This window comes from Nothoprocta perdicaria, unplaced genomic scaffold (assembly GCF_003342845.1).
Source record: "Nothoprocta perdicaria isolate Ctin4 unplaced genomic scaffold, notPer1 scaffold_4, whole genome shotgun sequence".
Classification (NCBI taxonomy): domain Eukaryota; kingdom Metazoa; phylum Chordata; class Aves; order Tinamiformes; family Tinamidae; genus Nothoprocta; species Nothoprocta perdicaria.
In genome coordinates, this window is record NW_020455643.1 from 10514384 (window position 1) to 10527146 (window position 12763).

Consider the following 12763-nt stretch of genomic DNA (forward strand, 5'->3'; position numbering starts at 1 on the left):
AAAGGGAATTTGTGGTGTGATAAGGGGATGGTAGTTACAGCATGGTATGAATGTGTCAGACACTGGACTGGGTTCACGACATGGACAATTTTCCCCTTCTGTTTTGCCTTTCATCCCAAGCCATGTACTGCGTGCTATATGAAATGAAAGCCATTTCCATTGGACAAGACTCCTAATTTTCCAGATTCAGTCCATCTCCTCACTAGGAAGCATTTGTACCCCAGGAATCGACCCTAAAAGGTCCTTGGATCAGGCTTTCTACCAGGCTTTCAAGGCCAAAGCAAGGAGCACCATTGTTCTTCACTCTGGCACTAAGTGGGGGAAATTGAGTATCTTAGGTGAGCAGAAACCCTAAAAAATGAAGGGTACTTCAACATAAAGCAGGTGTCCTTTAAACAGGAGTAGGAATAGGTCAGGGCAGAACATCTTGAAAGAAGTACGGTGAAGGTGCCAAAGGTTTTTGACAAAGTAATAAAAAATATCTAATGAGAAGAATATCTAATATGGGTCACAAACACCAAAAGGAGAGAGGAAAAAAAGAAAAAAGACAAGAAAAAGAGAAAAAAGAAATGAAAAAGGAAAAAGCACACTTGGGACCTTCCTTCCAGCTGCTGCCACATAAAAGTCTGAGGTTGGCCAGGTCGCACTTGAGCCCTGTGCTTTGCAGCCAGCCTTTCCTGTGATTTCAGCCCAGCAGCCCCCAGGTTCGGACTCCAATGACACCTCTCTCTCTACAACAGCAAAGTGTCTTCCTGTCCTTGGAAAGCAGTTGCCAAACGTGGGGTATTTTGATAATTCAGTCGAAGCAGCTCAGCTGCAATAACAAGTACAGCATATATGCATCTCAGCCTGCCCTCTGCTTTCTATAGACAACCCCGCAGCAGCTGCATGTGGGTCCGGGCGGAAAAACCTCCGCTCCGGATTACGTTTTCACAGGGCTATTTGTTCCCGATCTCCACGGGGCCGGCTGACTCCCACCTGCGCCACCGACGCTTCCTACAGCTATTAAATGACACCTCCAGCTTCAAAAGGGAAGCTCATTCAGACCTCATCTCCAGGGCTCTCGGCTTCCGCTCCCTCACCGAGGCCAATGCAGATTTAGCAGAAGACATTTCCCTAGTTATACTCTCTCCTACGCTCCAGCTTAGCAGCCTTCTTAAGAAAAACACGAATTTGGAGCCAAACTGCAACATCCCCTCTGCAAAGCAGCAGCAGAGGAACAGGAATGCAAGCAGTCTGCCTGTGTGTGCAAGCCTTATCTCATGCTTCTCAAGAGAACCACAAAGAGCAGTACAGTTTCTCCATCACAATTTCCAAGATATGCACTGATTACAGACAGCTTTACATGCTATATCATTCAAAGAAAAAAAATCTAGCAGAATGACTATTCAGGTTTCTCTGCCCGATTTGTTTTGATTAAGAAAGCTTTAATGGGGGAAAAAACCCACTGTATTTATGAGTCTGTCATCTAGCAGGATTTCAAAGCAAGGAGCTCTAACTAGAATTAGAAAACAGAAGTGTGCTGATTAAAATAACAGTGATTTGAAATTAATAACATCCCTGCATGAAGCCTTGTACTACAGCGCAAAAGTCATTCTTCCAGGGACTGTTTTGCTGAACATCTGAAATCCAAACAGCAATCAGGCTGGAATGAGTCCCTTGAGCAGAAAGAGGGGGCATGCAGGAGGAGGAGAACAAAAAAATCTCCTCTTTTTAATGTAGGATCTAAGCTTAGGAACATTCAACTCCGAGCTTTGACTACACACACAAGGTTCCAGTTTCTGAAACTATCCTGCGCATCCAGGGCATCTGAGGAGAACTACAGACCTGGGTCTTCCAGAAATCATTGCTGTGTGGAGCTGCTTCCTCAAGCACCTCCTTTCATGCTGTTCATAGCAGCTGGGCTGGGATAAGGGGGACCACTAGTCCCCCAAAAGACCCGTACTCAACACTAAGGGAGCAGAACTGACCACACATGGAGCAATTCGACTCTTCTTGCACTGTTCGCTTGCAGAGACAACTTTGGAACGTGTAGAATGGAGGGGGGTGGTAGCAGAAGACCCCAAGGCCTCTATCAGCATCTCCATCTCTCCTGGTGTCGCTGGCTGAACCTCTTGGGACGTGCTTGATTTAACTGAGTGGTGTTCGAGAGCCAGGACATCAGGCAGGATATTGGACTGGGCTACAGAAAAACCTGGGAACTGCTGCATGCCAGGACTTGTGTGTGTCACAGCTTCCCCTCCCGAGCTCAGTGCCCTCCCAGGGTAGCCTTCCCTTCCCGAACCCTCCCCACATGTAATTCACTCCGCCTCCCTCAGAGGATGCCTATTGTTATCCTTGTTATCCGGGAATGTGCCTGTGCTCGCCGGCAGGCGCCCTGATCCGCACTGACAGGGACAAACAGCAAGGCCAGCAGCGCTGGTGCTGGGGCCTGCGCTCAGGCCCATTAATCCCTTGGCCAGTCCCACTGGATAATGGAGGGCTTAACCCCTTGCCTGCCACAGCAACCCAGCCTGGAGTGGCACAGACGGGTCTGGAATGGGTTATTCCCTGCCCTTGGGGTCTCTGCTCCATACTAATGCCCAACACTGGATGCCACGGCAGGAAACCCTGCACTAACCCCCTGCTGTCGGAGGCATCTACAGAACCATGGAACATGCCCCCCCAAATACAAGTCTTTCCCAAAAAACTGTGCGATTCCCATCTAAGCAAAGTGTCCTCCCACACTCACCACCTAGTATCAGCACCCCTCAACTCTTTGAGCCAGCTTCATGTTCCCAAGCAAATATTTCCCTGCCCACACACGGGACAACTTTTGTCAGTTCTCAGCCACTCTGGGGAAGAACTTGGACACAAGTAGTCCTGACAGGACACCTACACACAAAAGGGACATAAATAAGACGAATTCCCAGAAAACAGTGCTTTTAGTTAAATTCAAGATTCCTTAAAAATACACAAACCCTAATTGATTCCTTAAAAATAAGTTCCCCTGCTTGAAGTCCCAATATCTGCAAGGGTCCTTTCCTCATTTCTATCCAAGTAAGATTCAAGAACAAAATGGAATGCTTTCTTGAATAAAGCATTTCAGGAGCAGCAGTGCTCCCCACAGTTACACAACTCTGCATGAAAAGCTGGGGTAAGACCCTGCGCTCTTCCCTCCCCGTCCCTAAGTGATTTTGATCACAGATCCCTGGATGGAGCCAGCAGCCCCAGAGGAGGCATCGCTTTCCCGAGGCAGTGCAGGGCACCACAGGTCAATGTTCTTCCCCTCTGACTATTTCAACGAAACTTGGCAGATTCCCACCTCCTTCCAAAGAGAGGAACTCAGGACACAGATGCCCCCCATATACATAAACCTGAGGACAGGCAGTGCCTTGGCAAAGACCACTTCAAAAACAGAGCCTTTCAAGCAAGGGAATCAACAGTCCCTGGTTTGCTCCCTCAGCAGTCACAGCAACACCTTCAGCAAATATTTTTAAGGATATATTCCAAGTTCTTTTTCTCTGTACCACACAGATCTTTTCTGGGATGGGATATGACTGGCTCCATTTTTAAAAGAAACTGCATCTCCCGTTTTGCCACAGCCCTAGGCTATGAACTTAGTGCATCTCCACACTGCACCCCTGGAAGGCCAGTCTGGACCTCAAAGAGTTGTTGGGCTGGGCAGTGCTTTACCCGCAATACTTCAATGCAAAGTTTGCCCACCCTTTGCTTTTGCAACAAAGCTGCAGGCAGAGGCTTTTGTAATCAAGTGATCCACTAATTCAACCACATACAGCATGGTCACAGGGTCCTGTTTATGCCAGGGACAAAATGCCAGACCAATGACACAGCTCAGTTGGCGTGGAAAACAAGGATGAAAACAGGATATTGGTGTCTAACTCACATTTCTGCTATGAGGGCCAGTATCCTATTTTCCAGGTACTGAACATATCTCCCGTAGGAGTCTCCATCATTCAGCACCCTCAGGGAGGCAACTCATGGGCAAATGTCATGTTAGGGGCCTTGGTTTGAAAGTCTGGGGACAGAGTTCATTTTTGCATGGCAGATAGTCCATTTCTAACAGCATCACTTCACATTCTGCTCCTTCCAGGACTTCATCCCAGTTGCTTCCTACCTTCCAAATAAAAAAACCTTTAATGCTACAGACTGAATTTTTTCTCACCCAGGGCTATTCCACATTTAAAACTCCCTGGCTGCCTGAGCCCACAGTGTTGTTGACTTCCTCCCAGTGTCAGCTTAGCGCCATTTACTCCCAAGCACCTACCTGCAAACTTCCCGTGACCTGCAGCTCAGCATCAGCTCGCAGACGTGGGAGCATCTCCTGCCACTTCCATGCTGCGAGGGGACACGTTCCTCAGCCCGATGGAACAACCAATCTGTTATCCTGCACTCTGTCCACCTCCCATCTCAGTACGGGCACAGACTTGGCTTTTCATCCAATTTCTGAAAGAACACACTTTTTTCTATGCCCTCCCACCCCCTTACTTAAAAAAAAGGGGCAAGAAGCTACAAGCATTTGGCCTCCACGACTGATGGGCTGCAGCCAAACTCTGCCATGTGTTCCAGCTAATACATGTGGGTTTTGCTTCCCATCCAAGAAAGCAAAAAAAGGACATTTATGAGCCGGGATTCAGCAGGAGCACGTGGGAAGGAAAGGGTGGGGAAGGGATGCTATTTTTGTTGCTGTAATTATTCAGTGGCCAAATCCCTGACCCTTGACGTCAGCTCTGGAGGGTCTGTTTAACTAACTGTCCAGTTGTCATGGAAAGGAGGTTCATGGTTCAGAGGTACAGGCTGACAGGGTTCCTTTCTGCTTGCACTCCCACACAGGCAGACCCCCTGCCTTCATTAGTCATCATGAGCTTACATCCAGCAAATAAGTCAATTCCTTATTGCCGATACATTGACACAAAACCAGAAGGCATCCAAGAAACCTCGACCCTTCACTCCCGCCATCAGTTACTTTTTTAAGGAGCACAGGCCAAATTCTGATCTCAGTTTCCCCAGTGAAAACACAAAGAAACTCCATGTCCATCAGCTGGGTCACTCCAGGTTCACATAGATTTAACTGAACTCAGTCCAATCACAGTCCGGCCTATGCACATGGAAATATGTCACGTACAGAGGGCCCTACACATCAGCATTCAACCTAATCATGGTGACTAATTCCTACCACTTCCAAAGAAAAAAAATTAGATAAATATCCCCTGGATCCCTTGCTCCAGATGTCAAGCATTGCCTCAAGTGCAGCGCACTGCCAGCACGGCCCCTGCAATGCTCAGGAGGTTGGCAGCAAGCAGCTCAGTTACCGACTTTATGGTTTCTCATTACTGCCCACACCATTCACAGTGAAATCACCACTCGTAACAGGGGATGGGAAAAATCCTTGCTGAGACCTCAGGCACAGCTCGTAAGGACTGGGCATAAGTTTGCTTAAGAGGACTAAACAGCATTGCTCATTCACATGCGGCTCATTATCGGCTGCTGTTAGTTAAGACTGTGGCCAAGGACAACAAAAAGCCTCACTAGAGGCCAAAGCAGAGCTCGTGTGGATGTATGGAGGAGAATTAACAGGCAGTGCAAAAAGCCATTTAATCCCAGCACAAGGCTGCACACCAGGGCAGTCCAAGCAGCAGGGCTACGCCAAGGAGCAGCCAGAGGAAGGGTCACGAGAGAAGTGCTTTGAGGAGGAGCAAAATAGGGAAAAAAAAAAAAAATAGTGGAAGACTAAGGAGATAAAAGGGAAAGGGGCAGGTTCCCAGCTTACAGCACAAGCAGTTTTAACACAGCAAGAATAATCTGACCTCTAAAGCCAACGGGCTCTTCTGAGCTACGAGGGCACATCTGACAGTTGGGATGTCAACCTTGATCATGTTTTCACATACCTTCCAATGAAAACTATAAGAGAATTCATGAAACTGGATGAGTTAGAGCTTTGTCTTCATCATATATGTTGTAACACAGCAAGGATTGACAAGAAATAAGGAGGAATACAGACCTACTTTACCTTCTCTCCTCCAAAGGCCAAAGTCTAGGACCTACCATCAGCTGTTTTGGAGCCCTGGCAAAACTGCAGAGCTATGAGCTGAAAAGAGATTCTTGGTAAGACAAAAAAAGTCCTGCTCATCAAGTGTCTGATTAATAGCCTACATGAAATAAGTTCAGGCTTTTAGTTTCCCTGTTAGCATCACCAAGAGAAGGAAATTGTCCCGAACCTCTATTTCCCTCAAATTCAAGGCCAACTGTAGTTCATTCCACAAGCAACTCTACTGAAGCCCACAGTGTCACTTGCAGAAGTTGGTGCAGGTCAAGAAGAGCAGGGATATTCAGTTCTGAACTAAACATGGGACACAGACTGCAGTATGAAGACTCAGTTTTCCATCTCAAACTGTTTATTTTTGTCTATATAATTTCAAACTTACACTAACAATGTCTGGTGATGACTAGGAATGCTCTCTTGGAGAAGCTAAATAAAAGATTTTCCAAGAGCTTAGTTCTAGCATCTATTTATTTATCCAACATCTGAGCAATACCACCTCTCAAGATTGGAGATAAACAAACACCTCTAATAGTAATAATCCTAATCATAATTATTATCTGACTGTTCTACTGCAGGTCTTTGTCAGTTTATGATATAAAAGTCCTATGAAAACAAGGTCAACCAACCTGGCAAGCCTCACAGGTCACACAGTAGCTGCAATAAGAAATAATCTCAATATTAAGTCTGCTCCTGCAGAGTTAAGTAGTGGTAGAGTTTGGGGGTTTTTTGTGCATTATTCTGTGTCGCTACCCCTAAAACGCCTGAAGTAGAATTGTCACTTTTATCTGCAAGGCTGTAGTTCACCTCAGGACAGGACCTGGTATATTGAGATTAATTGTGCACCTGGCTGTGCACAACTGCTGGAAAAAACAGAACAAAACTTTCATGGAAGACATCAGCAGTGGAGCAAAACCATGCAAGCCACAGATCAGCTGTGTTGGTGTGAATCCCTATTATTCCATGATTCCTAGGTAGATGCTCCAGACTTCTGTCACGGTGACAAAACACTCTGGCCCAGTGCAGCAACGCAGAAAGAGGCAAAGTGCAATTACTTGAGGTGGAAAGAATTTGGCAGAGAAGTCCTAATAAAGGGCTGCATTAAGAGCTCTGAGATAGATGCCTGAGCACGGCTGGGGGCAAGCCTTGAAGCACAGGCAGAGGACATAAACAGTGGTTAGAGGTCTGACACAAGGTCTCCTCTCTGAGTTTGGATCTTCATAAACAGGGAGCTTTCAAAAGCAGAACTGAGTAGAGCAATAAGCTATATCACAATTGCTCCTTCAAGTTTGGGCTCCCACTCTATTCTCTAAATCCTTTTGTGAGGGAGAAGAGGGTGACAGAGACTTTGGATCAAGACTTCACACCCACGTTGCATTTCAAAAGTCTTAGTGGGAATGCTGTGTAATCCAGAGATAGTCACAACAGTTGTGTCTGCTTCTGAAGGCACAACGTGACCCAGTAGAAGACTAATGTGGAAGACTCAACAGGGCAAGATAACAGGGTAAAATAAAGTTTTTCCCAAACAAGATGGCTAAAGATTAAGATGCATGTAAGAAATTTGTATGAACGAGAAAAAAAAAAAAAAAAAAAAAGCCTCTCCTGCAACAAGCAATAAGCTTATTGCTTTAGATTAAGAACACATGAACTCCTGAAAATCTTGTTGTCTAAGAACAGAAGCATAATAAATATGGCTTGAATAAAGAACTTGAAACAAAGAATAAGCAAGATTAGCTTGGACTCTGGCATCTTTTGCTCACCAGTGATCTGGCATTACTAGCAGAGGAGTAAGGTCCTATGCATGGTAGGATTTTCTTATTTTAAACCCAAGCACAGTCTGAAAGGCCTTTATTTAGATCCAGGGCTAATGATTACAAACCAGAGACATATGAATCCTACTGGGCTTCACAGATGTGCAGGGGAGCACTGAGATAAGTGGGATGGTTGAGACTCCTGTATTTCCTTCCTGAGCACTTGCTGACTAAAAACACTGTATAAACACTGACCCCCAGTATACATAAGGGGGGAATGAAAAGAGGCTATTGCAATCATAGGGCAAGCAAATCAGGAGATATTATAGACAAGAACAAGATGAAACAAGGAAAAGAACTCACGGAAAGGGCTAGTGGGATAGAAAAGGACTAGTTTTGCAATTGACAGTGATCAATTTTTCCAGATTATTGCTATTTTTGGACCAGGAGTCCCATCAGCTCAGAGGAGTCGGCAGCAGGACCAGCAAGCTGTGTCTCTCCACACCATCCATGGGAAAAGGAGAAGAAAACTCCTCACCTAGGATGGTGCTTGCTGCAAGCTCCAGCAAGGTCACTGAGTCAGCAGCTTGCAGCAAGCACCATCCTAGGTGAGGAGTTTTCTTCTCCACTCAGAGCTGGAAAACCCCTAGAAAGGAGGGGGGGTTGGAAACACCATGGCCTGCAGGGTAGGTTTTAGCATAAGCGAGATGACTAACGCAACAAAGCTAAGATATAATTGAAGACAAATTTCAACATGCAAAGAGATCATCCCACACCCACCCGCCAAGCCCAGTGAGTATCTCATTGATACAGGCCAACCAGCCAACTCATAGGAGGGCCACCCACCTCAAGCAAGATGCCTCTGCCCATGGGACATGATGGGGAAACCACTGAAGACCTTTTCTATCTCCCTGGGCTGGAGAGCTTCTCCTTCCATCTCCTGCCCATGATCTCACCACCTTCCCTGCCCAGTTTCTGCATCTCAAACTCATCCCACAGGCTACTTCAGCTAGCTGCATCTAAAGTGTTTCTAGATGGTCTGAGAAAATCAGCTAACTTAAGAAGAAATCCTGCCTGTGAAGTTTTCTACCTATGATACATGTATAAAAGCAGCAAAGAACCTGGGGGCATTTTTGGACTTGTGGTGCTTGTTCAAAGCAATTTGTCTAAAGTCTCCTTAATAGAACTAATGCCATAGGACTGATCCATTCTCCGAAGCCCATATTAACTGGCAGCTGCATCCCTCAGCTGTCTCAGCCCTGCCATGCACCACAATCTCCTCTCATATCATGCCACAGTCAAAACCCCTCAGTTCAGGGTCACAGTATTTATCTCTTTACATTTTCAAAGCCTGGAACAAGAAACAGAATAATCCCTTTCACCAGATCTGGGAAGCACTGTGGCCTTCAAAGTCCCTTCATTTTGAAGGTATAAAGAAAAGGGGGAAGAAAGTCTTAAGAAGCCAACGGGATGGCATGATTAATGACTGACAGGAGGTGTTCTCACACTGTGGTACAATCAACACTTAACCTCATCACATCATCACTTCCCTCCTTCTCCACAGGAGATTTTCAAAGGGCATCCTGAGCATCTGCATAGGGACAGCAACAGCAGAGCTCAGGGAAGCTGCTGCTGCTACAGCACCACAAGGAAAGCTCTACATCTCAGACTAACATCAGATTTGCAACCATTTTACTATAGAGACTTTCATGTCATCATGGCTGTACCAGACTTTGCTCTCACTTGCTCTAGAAAAAAAAACAGAGCTGAGACAGAGCCCTCAACCCCTCCAGCCTGGCTTTGGGGATGCTCTGGGTCACTCTGCTGGCCCCAAAGCAATTGCTCTCAAGGTAGAGATAAACCAGACCAACATTTAGCCCAGGCATTTTTTATGACAGCAGAAACAGCCTTTGCTTTTCAAACCCCTCAGGACTGTAGCAGGAATTAGCTCATGGTTATTCACCACCATTTTTCAGAGCACCGCTTGAGTGCCAAACTTTGTTTGGTTTTTATTTTTTAAATTTATTCCTTGCTTTGTCATTCCCTCCCAAAGGGATCCATCTCCGTCCTCCAGAGGAACAAACAAGCACAAGGTCCCTGGGAGTGGGAGTTCGAGAGCATGTTCCAGGCTATTCCCCCTCCCTCCCCAAACACACAAATGCCATCAGCCCCTGACGTTCGCTTCGGCCCGAAGCCAGGGCAAGTACCCGTGCAGCAAGGACAGGGACCGTACAGGACACAGGGCAGGATGTTTAATCTAATCCCACTTCCTTTTCGGTTTTCAGGGACAAAGCAGAGGTCAGGCAGCCTGGGACATGACTCCAATGCTGCCCACGAGTTGTGCGGGGGCTCAGCACGAGCCCCTCTCTGCAGGGGCAGAGCAAATGCTGCTGCCGAGGTGTCCGTGCAGGACATGTACCGATGCATCCCAACCCGGGGGGAAAATACCAAACCACTCACTCAGCCTTGGCACAGGGACATGGTTCCCATTCGAGCTCAGGCTCTGCTCAAGTGCAGGCAAATCCACAGCAGGGCTTCCTTCTGCAAGGCTTGTTAAGCCAGGTCAGAAAAGCAACCGCTCTAACACAGCTTGTGCTCGGGCACCAGGGAGCAAGTGTGAGACAGTCCATTGGAGGCTCCCCACGGGACAAGACTGCAGAGCACTGGGTTGCAATCCTGGCCAAAACCCAGAAGAATTGGGCTAATGCACAGGGTTAAAGGCGGTAAACATTAAAGCAGGAACAGCTCTGCCCAACTAGTGCCTTCCCTTTAACACTGGGTCTCAAACCTGGGCACCCGTCCAGCCAGCAACAACAGCCATGAGCCCATCTGCTGGCAGGGAATCACTGTTGAAATCAGTATGAGCCTCCAGACATTTCAAAAAGCAAATTATGATGACTCAGGCGTGGAATAAAAAAGTGTGTTTTCAATTCATTGCTTTGATAAGTTTACAATACACTGATTAAATGACGAAAAGAAAAATCTCAGAGACAGCAGAAACTGAAACAGAAGCCAGACTATGCCTAGAAAACCTGATTGTCCTGTATTGATGTTACCAAAATGAGAATCAAACAGTTAACTCCATCAACTCGTTCAGGGAGCAGCTTTCTGATAAGCCTCACGTGGGCAAAACTCCAGGAAAGGCTTTGAATTTAGAAAGAACCACTTAGTTCAGTGCAGCACAGTCAGTGTAATTGCCCACAGGTTGTGACTCTGCCCACATGGAGCATCTTCCAGCTCCTTGGGATAGTTCTGCTAGCTTCAGTGGATCACACAAGCCAATTCACATTGTCCTTTAATTGACAATATTTATTCCGGGAGCTCTGAACAGTACACGCACACTGGAGCTTAAGAGGCATCCTACACACTTCCAGCCCCCAAGCTGCAAAAGTGACATTAAGGCAACAACAGCACCGATATCACAAGAGAAGCAACAAAGCCACAACTTGTCGGTGCGCTCGAAAGGCAGCGGCTGACGCTTTGTCTCCTGCTATTGCTGTGCAGCTACTGCACCACAAGCACGGGCAGTGCCTGGGACACCGGGTGCTTCCCAACTGGGAAGGGATTTCAGCCGCACCACCCTCCCCACGCCCCGTCTTGCAGGGCTTCACCTACAAGGTTATCGGTGCACTAAAAGCTGAAACCCAGAGCACAGCGCTCCAGGAGTGCTTTAAGCGTGCAGCTTGGCATGGAATAAGGATTCCCTCTGTTTTTCTTACTAGTCATGAACAGGAAGACTTACAAGAGATTCCTGAATTGACAGAGTGCAGGTCCTAAGCTAGAAAGCCACCCTAAAGTTTTTTTTTCTCCTTTCACATTTTGCCAATGGAGTTCAAATGAAAGCACTGTTTTCTTCCAAGAAAGGCAACAGCTACACTGCAAAAGTAGTCAGGAAAAGAGGATGATACCCAGGATATCAGAGGCTGTAACACGCGAACTGTGCCGTGTCATTCAATGCATTTCATAACACAGGACAGAGCCCATCAGTACATGATATCAGTGATTCTAGCCCAACTTCATGCACACCCTCCACTCCAAAGGAAACTGCACACATCAGGGACCCATAAGTGCCCAGCATCAACCCACAGGACACCCAAGTCAGGACCCCTGCTCACCACGGGGCTCCTCACCCCATCCCGAGGCAGATGAGGGACAGAGAGAGCCTGGGCCTCCCAGAACAAGGAGCAGAGGCTTGCGGGGCAACACTGGGAGGTTGTGATGGAAGGGTAGAAATCAACTTAGCAGGGGGTTGATGCATCCATGATGCATCCAAGGGGATGTCACCAGAAGAAGGGATGACCCTGGGGGGCACCCTGGTCTGCAGGGCAGCCTGGCAGAGGGCAGCACAAGGATGTCACCACGATGGGGGATGACCCTGGGGGGACCTCACAGGGGACCCCGAGGGGCTGCCACCAGGAAGGAGGATAACCCCAGGGGACGCCCCGGGCTGCACAGCAGCCTGGCAGAGGGCACCACAAGGATGTCACCAGGAAGGAGGATGACCATGGGGGGACACCCTGCTCTGCATGGCAGCCTGGCAGGGGACACTACAGGGATGTCACGGGGAGGGAGAGTGACCCTGGGGGGTACCCTGGTCTGCACAGCAGCCTGGCACGGGACACCAAGGGGCTGCCACCAGGAAGGAGGATGACCCTGGTGAGGGACACCCCGAGCTGCACATTAGCCTGGTAGGGGACAGCACAGGGATGTCACCGGGGGTGAGGATGTCCCTGGGGTACCCTGGTCCGCATGCAGCCTGGCAGGGGACCCCGAGGGGCTGCCACCGGGAGGAAGGACGCCCCCGGGGTGCCCTGCTGTGCACCGCGGGCCGGCCGGCGCCTCACCTGGATGTAGGCGCGCTGCAGGTAGCTGTAGGGCACCCTGCGCTCGAAGTCTGCGCGCACGTCGTCGGCGGCGCGGTGGCGCGAGGCGGCGCCCAGGCGCGGCTCCTCGCAGCGCCGCACGCAGCCCG

The 12763-nt window shown here is 48.2% G+C and overlaps 1 protein-coding gene across 1 annotated transcript in view; it reads right to left on the reverse strand.

The window, feature by feature from the left end:
- Positions 1 to 12691, reverse strand: part of P3H2 (prolyl 3-hydroxylase 2) — a 65697-nt gene extending 53006 nt beyond the window's left edge. The window contains exon 1 of the mRNA XM_026045451.1: positions 12636 to 12691. The gene's annotated coding sequence lies outside the window, so the exon portion shown is untranslated. The remainder of the gene's footprint in view (positions 1 to 12635) is intronic.
- Positions 12692 to 12763: the final 72 nt, after the last annotated feature.